At 41.5% G+C, this 9,885-nt stretch overlaps 1 pseudogene; it reads right to left on the reverse strand.

Annotated features, from left to right (window-relative positions):
• Positions 1–7,209: 7,209 nt before the first annotated feature.
• Positions 7,210–7,693, reverse strand: LOC149119250 (nuclear receptor subfamily 2 group C member 2 pseudogene; annotated as a pseudogene).
• Between the last annotated feature and the right edge of the window lie 2,192 nt (positions 7,694–9,885).

Below are 9,885 nucleotides of genomic sequence, written 5' to 3' on the forward strand. Positions count from 1 at the left end.
AATATAAGTCATGGGGCCAGCACTGTGGCATAGCAGGTACATCCATGGCCAGCATTCCTGGCAACTCCTATGGGCAGTGGTTCAAGTCCTGGCTGCCTCACTTCCAATCCAGCTCTGTGCTATGGCCCTTGAAAGCAGCAGATGATGGCCCAAGTTCTTGGGCCACTGTACCCTCATGAGAGACCTGGAGGAAGCTCCTGTCTCCTGGCTTCAGATCTGCACAGCTCCAGCAATTGAGGCCAATTTAGGAGTGAATCAGAGGATGGAAGACCTCTCTCTCTCTATCTCTCTCTGCCTCTCCTTCTCTCTGTGTGTAACTCTAAATTTCAAATAAGTAAATAAATCTTTTTTTAAAGAATATTAGTCATGAGAAAAAGAACTAAGTAAAAAACTAAGAACTAAGTCTCTCTGTATCTCTACCTCTCTCTTTAACTCTTAAGAAATTAAACAGGTGCAGCAATTATGAGAACATATGCTCATTTTGGGATGAAGTGTAACTTTGGGGAAGGGGATGGATGGGCTTGTGTGATATTTTTTCAAAGAGATATTTCTTTGAAAGACAGAGAGAGAGAGAGGGAGGGAGGGAAAGAGACAGATATATATATATATATATCAGAAGCAGAGAAGGTAAGGGTTGATCTGCTACTCCTATGGGATGCTGTGTTGCAAGCAAAAGTTTAACCTGCTGTGCCAGAATGCCATCCCAGGGAAAGTCTTTAGTTATACTTACCTTTGATTTCCATGGGAAAATATTATTTTTCTTTTTACTTTTTAAAGATTTATTTACATACATGAAAGTGTGTGTGTGTGTGTGCGTGTGTGTGTGTGTGTGTGTGTGAGAGAGAGAGAGAGAGAGAGAGAGAACTTCTATCCAATGGTTTACTCCCCAAATGGCCAGGACTGGGCCATGCTGAAGTCAGGATGCAGGAGTTTCTTCTGGATCTCCCACATGAGTGAAGGGGCCCAAGAACTTGGGCTATACTTTGTGCTTTCCAGGAACTGCCGCTCCCTTGCCCGCAAAGGAACGACACTGTTCGCAGCTCATCGGTCTTCAGCAGACTTTTAATGGGAAAATAACAGGGACAGTGAAAGAATGAAAGGAGGAGAGTGGACAGGAAAGCCCCCTCCTTCCTCAGCGCATAGCTTATATACAAAATCTGGCCAATTGCAAGCGGGCTCAAGTCCATGCATGGAACACTCCAATCCGCTGTCTGTTCACGCAGTGTGCACGCATCCTCGGGCCAATCAGATGAGGTGTCACGCAGCAGGCAGGCTCACCGCGCGGTCCTCGGCACCATCTTGTTGTTTACAACATTCTCAACTCCTCTGGAACGTCCCGACCGTGGGAAAGCATTGCCCTAACTGAAACTAGCAACATCCGCCTTGTGATAAAGACACAGCAACAGCTATCAGACCGACCTTGACGTGGGGGCTCCATGGCTGCGCATCCCATGGAGCCCCACAGGAACATTAGCAGGGAGCTGGATAAGAAGCAGAGCCCATATGGAATGCTGGTGGTGCAGGTGACAGCTTTGCCCATTAAGTGTTGTTAAGTTCAGGGCCATTTAACTGACTCTTTCCCTAAAATCAATGCCATTCTTATCTGCTGATACCCAAAGTCTTACAAGTAGGGCCTTCTCCAAAGCTTCATTGCCTAGGAGCCAATGACTGACCACAAAGGTAGCAAGAGGCTAACAAGAAACGACACCCTAGAACATCCCTGATAGAATGCACAGGGAGGCTTTCAGCCCAGACATCTTTCCCAACTCCCTCTCCCCAGCAAGAATGTAGAAGGAAAATGGAATGGTGAGGCTACATAGCAAACCAGGAAAATAGCAGTGAAAGGGAAAAATCATCAAAATTGAAATGCAAACACAGCAAAATCAATCCAAAGCACCTATGTTATCTTAAGTGAGGTCTCTCATGTGGGTGGTAGGTGCCCAACTACTGGGGCCATCTTTACACTGCTTTCCCAATCACAATAGCATGGAACTGGATCAGAAGTGGACCAATCTGGACTCAAAAATGTGCTCATTTCAGATGCTCATCCTGGAGGTAACAGCTTAACCTACTGTGCCACAATGCTCAGCCCGCCACAGCATGTTCAGACTTGGACATTTTGATTCAGGACAATGAAATCCCTTTCTTGCTCCCCATGTTTCTGCTATGAGTTCTCACAAAGCATTCTCTGAGTATTTTCCTATCAATCCTCTTTTAAATTCTGCCATCCTCATGGAAAAACTTGCTTTTGTTGATTTTGCATTGGTGGGGTATCTTAGTGAAGAGGTGTTACAGAAATGCCCAAGGAGTCAAATGTAATATTTCTCTCACATTCAAACAAACAGTAGTAGCACCATGGTTGAACATACTTGGAAGAGCTCTTTGATAAGTGCCTACCATACTCCAGGCATTTCATGCCAAAATCTCTCAACAAAACAGCTGTGAAAATAGGGAAGCTCCCAGAGGGCTCAAACCTCCTCCCCTGGCCACTAGCTATGACCTGGCAAAAACAAAACTGAATTTCAATTCCCATGATCCCTAGGTTATATTCTATTAAGTGCTCTTTGGTGTACCATGTTGCCCTGATTTGAAATTTGGGATCACAGTGGGAATACATAAGACAGGTCCCTCAGGGGTTCACTGTCTTCAACCACCCATGATTTTCATTTTATCTCAAAGAAAGGGTATAAATAATTATTAGATTGTCCACTCGACTTTTGTCTGCTATGGAAGAAACAAAATGTTTAACAGTGATAGGAGTTCAGAAACCAGCAGAACTCAGATGAAGGCCAAAAAGGAGTAAGTTTTTGGTATACTTTGTTTTAATGTCCATATTTTGATGTACTGTTTATTTTTTGTATTTAAATACCAATTTATTGATATTAATAGATAAACCTAGGCACACTGAAATTCTTAGAGTTTACCTGAGCACTCAGTGATTTATATGTTTTGCAGCCCCAGATTACAAGTAGTTCAGGTTCAACCAAGAGGGCATTAGGGGAACCTTTAATGAGTTCACCGAAGATAAACAAATAAAATGTTTGGTTGAAGTGGAAGGTCCTTAATTAGAGGTAACTTGGAGGTTTCTGACTGGTAAAGTCTCTAGGCAGAGGTTAGTTGGGGGTTTCTGGTCAGTAAAGTTGAAGTTAATCTGCAGTTCTAATTGGCTAAGCTTTTCATTTTATTATTTACACGGAGATGGATTTTGGTTTGTTTATGCATCAATTCAAGGACTAGAGACAACACAAAGATTTTTTAGAGGTCTCTCCATTTTTTTTAGCATTGACACATTTTACCTTGTATGTTTTTTAACTTTTATTTAATAAATATAAATTTTGAAAGTACAACTTTTGGATTATAGCGGCTTGTTTACTTTAATGTAATTATATTAATGAAATCTTTTTTTTCTCAGATTAAAAAGGACTGCAAACTATACTGCTGTTTAAAATACTAAAAAAAATCAGTGCATATTCAGATTCAGGTCTTCTGGGGGAAAATAAAGGTAATATTTTCTTATTAATATCACATTATAAGATTTCAAACTTAATAGATAATAGTGAAGAAAAAAAGCCCTCCCTTCAAAGTCTTTAAGATACATAGAGTGATCATTTGAGACCACTGGAATATACAGTGTGGCTCTTCACACGTGATCCAGTGTTACCTGAGTATTCTGAGTACTCACCAGAGTCATGTGGGCCATGCCTTGCAACACAGCATCAAACACCTTCTGATGTCCCTGTCCATGATAGACTTGTATGACTTGTGCTAGAATGGGTGATATATAAGGGGAGCTTGTCATGAGTAACATGGAACTACATGTCCACTCATGGTTCCCGCCTGTCATCACTGAATATCTTCTGTGGATTTGGTTAGAATGTGTGATGTATGAGGTGGTAAGGCAGTGAGTGACCAGGGAACTGCACATTCACACAGAGCTACTGTGTGTCATCACTCCATATCTGGTATTTACAGACCCATGTTGCCCCTTTATGACTAAAAGACCTTTTTATCCTCAGAACATGGAACATGACATCTGTGAACCCAAAACTCCCACTTCCCAGATAAGGAAAAGGAGTCCCAGGAAAGGGAAGTTACATCACCTGAAATTACAGCCATCTCAAGGCAGAGCTTTGTCCTTGTTCAAAGTTGCCCAAATTCTTTCATCAAGAAATCTTTCCCAGGACAGAGGGAAGACACTTCAGTATCAAGAATTAAAATGAAATATTGACATTGCTGATGCAAATTGTATACTCCTCATTATCTCACTAGTGAAAACAAGGGAGACTATTTTTATAAACATCACACATTCTCCACAATAAGTAATTAGTTGAGGCAGATACATGTGGCATTGCCAGCCCTGTCCATGCCTGTCACCCTCTTCATCTGGAAAAGAAAGGAGAAAGGAGGTGAGTAGGCCTTCTGCAGACATGCCACATCTACCACCAGAGACAGAGCTCCCAGAAGGCCTGGAGTCCTGTGCAACTGGGTCCGGCTTCTCAGGCAAATCCATGAGTCATATGATCAAAAATACCAATCCGCTCAGTTTTAAGAAAGTGAAATTGACCAAGTTATTAATATTCTTTTCATATGTAAAATTATTTGCAGTTTAAAACACATAGATTTAAATTAAAACTTAGTCTGTTGATAAAAGTATTATTTGTAAAAATAGTATTTATTTAATAAAATGGAGAGGGAGAGAGTGAGAGAGAGAGAGAGATGGTTTCCATCTGCTGGTTCACTCCCCAAATGAGTGTGACAACAGCCCTGCAAGTTTACTTTAAGTAAAATGACCCTTTTGTGAAAGCAGCAGTCAATATTGATTTGTCTGAGAATGCGCTGTATGCCTTCTTTTCCTTCCTCCCTACTCTTTTTGGAGAAGGCCTGCTTAGCTGTCAGCAGAGATGTGGAGAGAGGCTTAGAACCAGCTCACTGAGCTTTCTCACTTCCACTATTAATGCTGATAAACCTCTGTCTGGTAGGCTTCAGCCATCAATTCCTGTTGAGCTACAGAAACCTGCTTTCTGGGCAGTCAGCATTTATTCTCTCTTCCTGTATGCACAAAACTTGGAAGGACATCCACCAGCCTTGTGATCCACATTGGCATTGGGAGGCACCCTTGAAGAATGGAAGGCAGCTTTTCTGTTTTCTTTTGCCTGATACTCTTGTTAGCTTGCTCTGACATGCACAGAAGATGGTGCTAAGGTTACAAAGCAAGATTCCTGCTGACCTCCAGGGTTTCCATGATTGGGGGATTAGACACAGTTGGCAAGGGAGGCTGCAGACTTCATTATGAAGGCTTCTCTTGGAGCTGAGTCACAAGGTACTGGGTTTTCCAAATCAGTGCCATCAACCGACTGAGATTGTACTCCACAAGTCAGCACCTTTACACAGAAGCTGGTGAGACCTAAATTTACATCTAGGATTCTGTGCTGGGGTCATGAAGAAGTAAAACAGGACTGTCTCTTCCCACTCTGCCCAACACAAGAAGTACCAGAAATGGCCCCGTGCCCTCACTTACTGCATACACTGAGGAACACTGTATCCCAGGATGGCACCAGCACAGGCAGACGTGGTGACCTGTATGCCATCCCAAATTGCAATTAACACCATAGGCAGCTTCTGGGTGCCTGGGAGGGTTATTTAACTGCACATGGGAAAGCAGCAAGTGCACCAGTAGGAGGCTCCATGGAACCCAACCCAGGTATGAGGGCTCTGAGGCACACGGGCATTCACTTGTTGCAGGGCATCAAGCACATCAAGGTCTTCTCATCACTTGCTCTCGGGCCTCAGACTGTGTGGCCAGCAGCCTATGGAAGTGACTATGTTGAAATTGGGACTTCAAAGTTCATGGGAAATGCACAATATCTTTTAATTCCATCTTCTTATGAACTGTTTAACTAAAATATTAACATCATTGACATCAGCAGTATTGCTAAGCATTTTCTTTGATTCTTATTGATCCTCATTTTCTTCTTGCCATCTTTTAATGCTTTAAAAATTTACAATATGAAACAGTAAGAAACAGAATTGTAAACTGGTGTAGGTGAGGGTTAATGTACTATTTATCTTATAATAAATTGAATGTGAACAGTGCTGATATTTCTTTTGCTTTCCTTTTAAGCAGAATTGAATTTCACAATGAAGATACTATTTGCAATGTTTGCATTTCCAGCAGACAACAATATAGAGTGCAAAATTAGGCACTATGACTTTGTTGGTAAACAATGCTCAGTATCTAGGACAGAATAGATGACCAACATCTTTAACTTCCCATTGATGAAATTTCTGATTTAAAAAATTCAAAATTTACCAACCACAGATGTGAAGCTTTATACTATTTTTTTGACAGGCAGAGTGGACAGTGAGAGAGAGAGAGAGAGAGAGAGAGAGAGAGAGAAAGGTTTTCCTTTGCTGTTCGTTCACCCTCCAATGGCCGCCGCGGCCAGTGCGCTGCAGCTGGCGCATTGCGCTGATCCGATGGCAGGAGCCAGGTACTTATCCTGGTCTCCCATGGGGTGCAGGGCCCAAGCACTTGGGCCATCCTCCACTGCACTCCCTGGCCACAGCAGAGAGCTGGCCTGGAAGAGGGGCAACCGGGACAGAATCTGGCGCCCCGACCGGGACTAGAACCTGGTGTGCCGGCGCCGTAAGGTGGAGGATTAGCCTAGTGAGCCGCAGCGCCGGCCCGCTTTATACTATTTTTAGTCATAATGTGCATGCTTAAAACAAGCAAATATCATTCTGAATAATGGGATGGTAAAAAAAGAGCACGGGGTTCAAAGATTTCTTAACATACATACACAAGGGAGAGGTTTATTAAAAGTAGAATTGTTTATTTTTTCAAAACTATTTAAATTCATACATAGTTTTTATTTTTTTCTTTTAGTTTTCTTTAATACCAATCTCTGACATTATAAAACTTCATTTTTGCTTTTTGTCCTTCGAGAATTTCTAAATATAAATTGAGTTAAAAGAATGTTCCAAAATCTGATATTTCATTAAAAGGCATTAAAATGTTTCTTAGGCATGAACGGATCCACTAGTCTTTTAGTTGTGGTTGTTTGGGGTTAACTGATGAAAAGAAACCAGGTAGGAAATGGCTAACAAACTGAGACTATCCTCACATGCCAAAATGCCACTATTTTTATTTCATTTGTGTCTTGGTTGGTCTGGAGGATCCTCTGCTGCTGGGTGGGCATGAGGTGTGCACTACAGGCAGGATCCTGGGATCGAGTTGCTGTACTCTGCAGTCTCCATCTTGAGGATATAGGATATTATGCTATCAAAGCATTGCAAATAGGATCAGTAAAAAAAAATATTCTTCTGTTATGTTGGATCCCATGAACCTGGATGCTGGCAGGCAGACAAGAATCTGGGCCAATTGGTAGGTGTGTTCCAAGTAGGTTTTCTGAATATAACCCTGCGACTCCATCTGTGCCTTTTCCTGAAATTTTTTGGCTTGTTCAGTCAAACGTGGATGCTCAGGACTAAAGAGAACTATAACTTTAAGGTATGTATACTCATAGCTGCCTATATCCAGCTTTGCCATGTGGTTACAGAACTCCTACAGCTTCCAGATGTGCTCCATGACCTGTTTTATCTAGTAGATGGAGAGTGTGTCTTCCTGGATGCTGTTATGCAGGTGGTTTATAATGGCAGCCAGAATGGTGGAGAGTGTTGGGAAGCAAGACATCAACAGCACTGACAACTTGGAGGCTCTTGTCTAACATGGCCAAAAGACCCTTGAGGAAGGAAAGAGGGGGCTGCACACAGTGAACTCTGTCCTAGTTTCACAGAACACTGCATGGAGCAATAGGGAATTTGGCTGTATGAGAAGTGCACAACATCCTCCTTTCTCAATATTGTGGGTGATTTCATGTCTGTTTCCTCTCTGACGACCTAAGTCCTTACTGTAGTTATAGTTTTGTGGAAAACAAAGCCTCCCTGTCAAACCTCTCATACCAGACTCCATATTTCTTGTTTGAAAAAAAATTGGCTGATCTAAAGAAGATAGTCCCAGAGTCTTCACTCAGTGCCTTCGATCATTTTTCTACAGTATTTCAGACTCACTGGGTTGCTGCTTGAGAAAATAAGCAGCATAAGTTTTGCTCAATGTGGGGCTGGCACAGTTTGCATTTGCTATCTTTTCATCATCTGTAGTGCACTGCCAACCCCTGCTGCTCACTGCAGCTGTAGTCCTTGCCTTAGTCTTTCCTGCTTCTGATTGGGACAGAGGACTCATCCTGGCACACAGCACTTTCAGAGAGGAGAGAAATTCACCATGGCAGTTTGGGTAAATAGGGGTAATTGGTCCCATAAATACAGGTAGTCATGGGAAATTCAGCCACTGTGGAAAGAAGGCATTTCATAGCTATGAGAAAACGTATGCTAAAGACAAGAGGAGTAAAGTGTTCACATAGTCAGTTTCAATGCCTTTCGTAAATTACTATTCTAAGGGCCACCACCAAACATATAGCTTCTTCCTTTACAGTGGACTTCAGATACCACCACATGGGTTGAGCAATGGCCCCTGAATGAGAACTAAAGGCTTTTCAACATTTGGTTGAGGAACCAATTAAAATTGGGACCTCAGAGCTCTTAATAAAGTCATGAATAAGATGGGCACTTGAAGCCTGCACTCCTAGCTCCTCCTGCTATCCCTGCTCATTACCATATCATTATTTTGGAACTAAAAGATTGCTTTTGCTCTATTCCTCCCCATCCTAAAGACAAAGAGCGATTCACCTTTCCAGTGTAACAGTTAAATAATAGTATCCCTACACCCTGATATCAGTGGACAGTCCTCCCCATGGGAATGAAAAATAGTCTTAATATATGCCAGTATTATGTTAATAAGGCTACACAACCTTTCCTTTGCCTATATCCCACAGTTTTCATTATATGGATTATATATTGGTAGGACATCCAGATGAGGATTATTTAGACAAAGCCTTTTGTGACCTTCAGGGCATGCTGTATAAACAGACTACATAGCACCAGAAAAAGTACAAAAGTAGAAACCTTTACAATATTTGGGAACAATAATTACTGACACAGCCATAAGATCTATAAAACCTCATTTGGAGTTAAAGAAAACTTTAAGGTTAAATGAGCTAGAAAAGCCCTAGGACATATTAATTGGTGTGGACCATATTTTTCCATTACTACTGCTCAAATGAGTCCTTTATTTCAATTATTGGAGGGAGATTCCACTTTAATTCAATAGGAATGGCTACTCTTCATGCTCAGGAAGTACTTCAATTGATAAAGTTTTGGATAAAATGGAACTACATAGATAAAATCCAAGAAAAGGAAATACAATTACTTATAGTCCCTACCAAAAAAACAACCTTTGCGAATAATAAGCCAAAAGTCAGAAGCAGGCATAGAGTATACCCATCTCTCTCATGTACTTCCTAACTTCATCACACCTTATTTAACTATGACTATGACTCTTAATAAGGAAGGCAGAAAAGTGTCAAGCTATTGCTGGGGTAGAGTATCATACCCTCATACTACATTTAAATAAACAAGAAGTAGAATATCTACATGAAAATGATCCCATAGGGCAAGCTACTCTACAACATTTTCTGGGAAAAATAAACTCCCACTACCCATCTAGGAAGATGCTCACTCACCTTACTTGCAAGACCCATGTTATGCCTCAAATGCTGAGTAGATATGCTGTTCCTCAGGCTGATACCCTATGTACAAATGGTAGTTCTACAGAGACAGCCACAATGACTTGTTATAAATCAAATCAAAAACTTTCTGTCCACAAGACTTGGCATAATATTCAGGGATCAGCACAAATTTTGGAATTAGTGGGTATTCACAATGACTTACAAATGACTTCCCAAGAGGTCAGTGTCCTTACTGACCCTT

Source organism: Oryctolagus cuniculus, chromosome Y (genome assembly GCF_051225735.1).
Source record: "Oryctolagus cuniculus isolate XC-2025 breed Fujian yellow rabbit chromosome Y, ASM5122573v1, whole genome shotgun sequence".
Lineage (NCBI taxonomy): Eukaryota > Metazoa > Chordata > Mammalia > Lagomorpha > Leporidae > Oryctolagus > Oryctolagus cuniculus.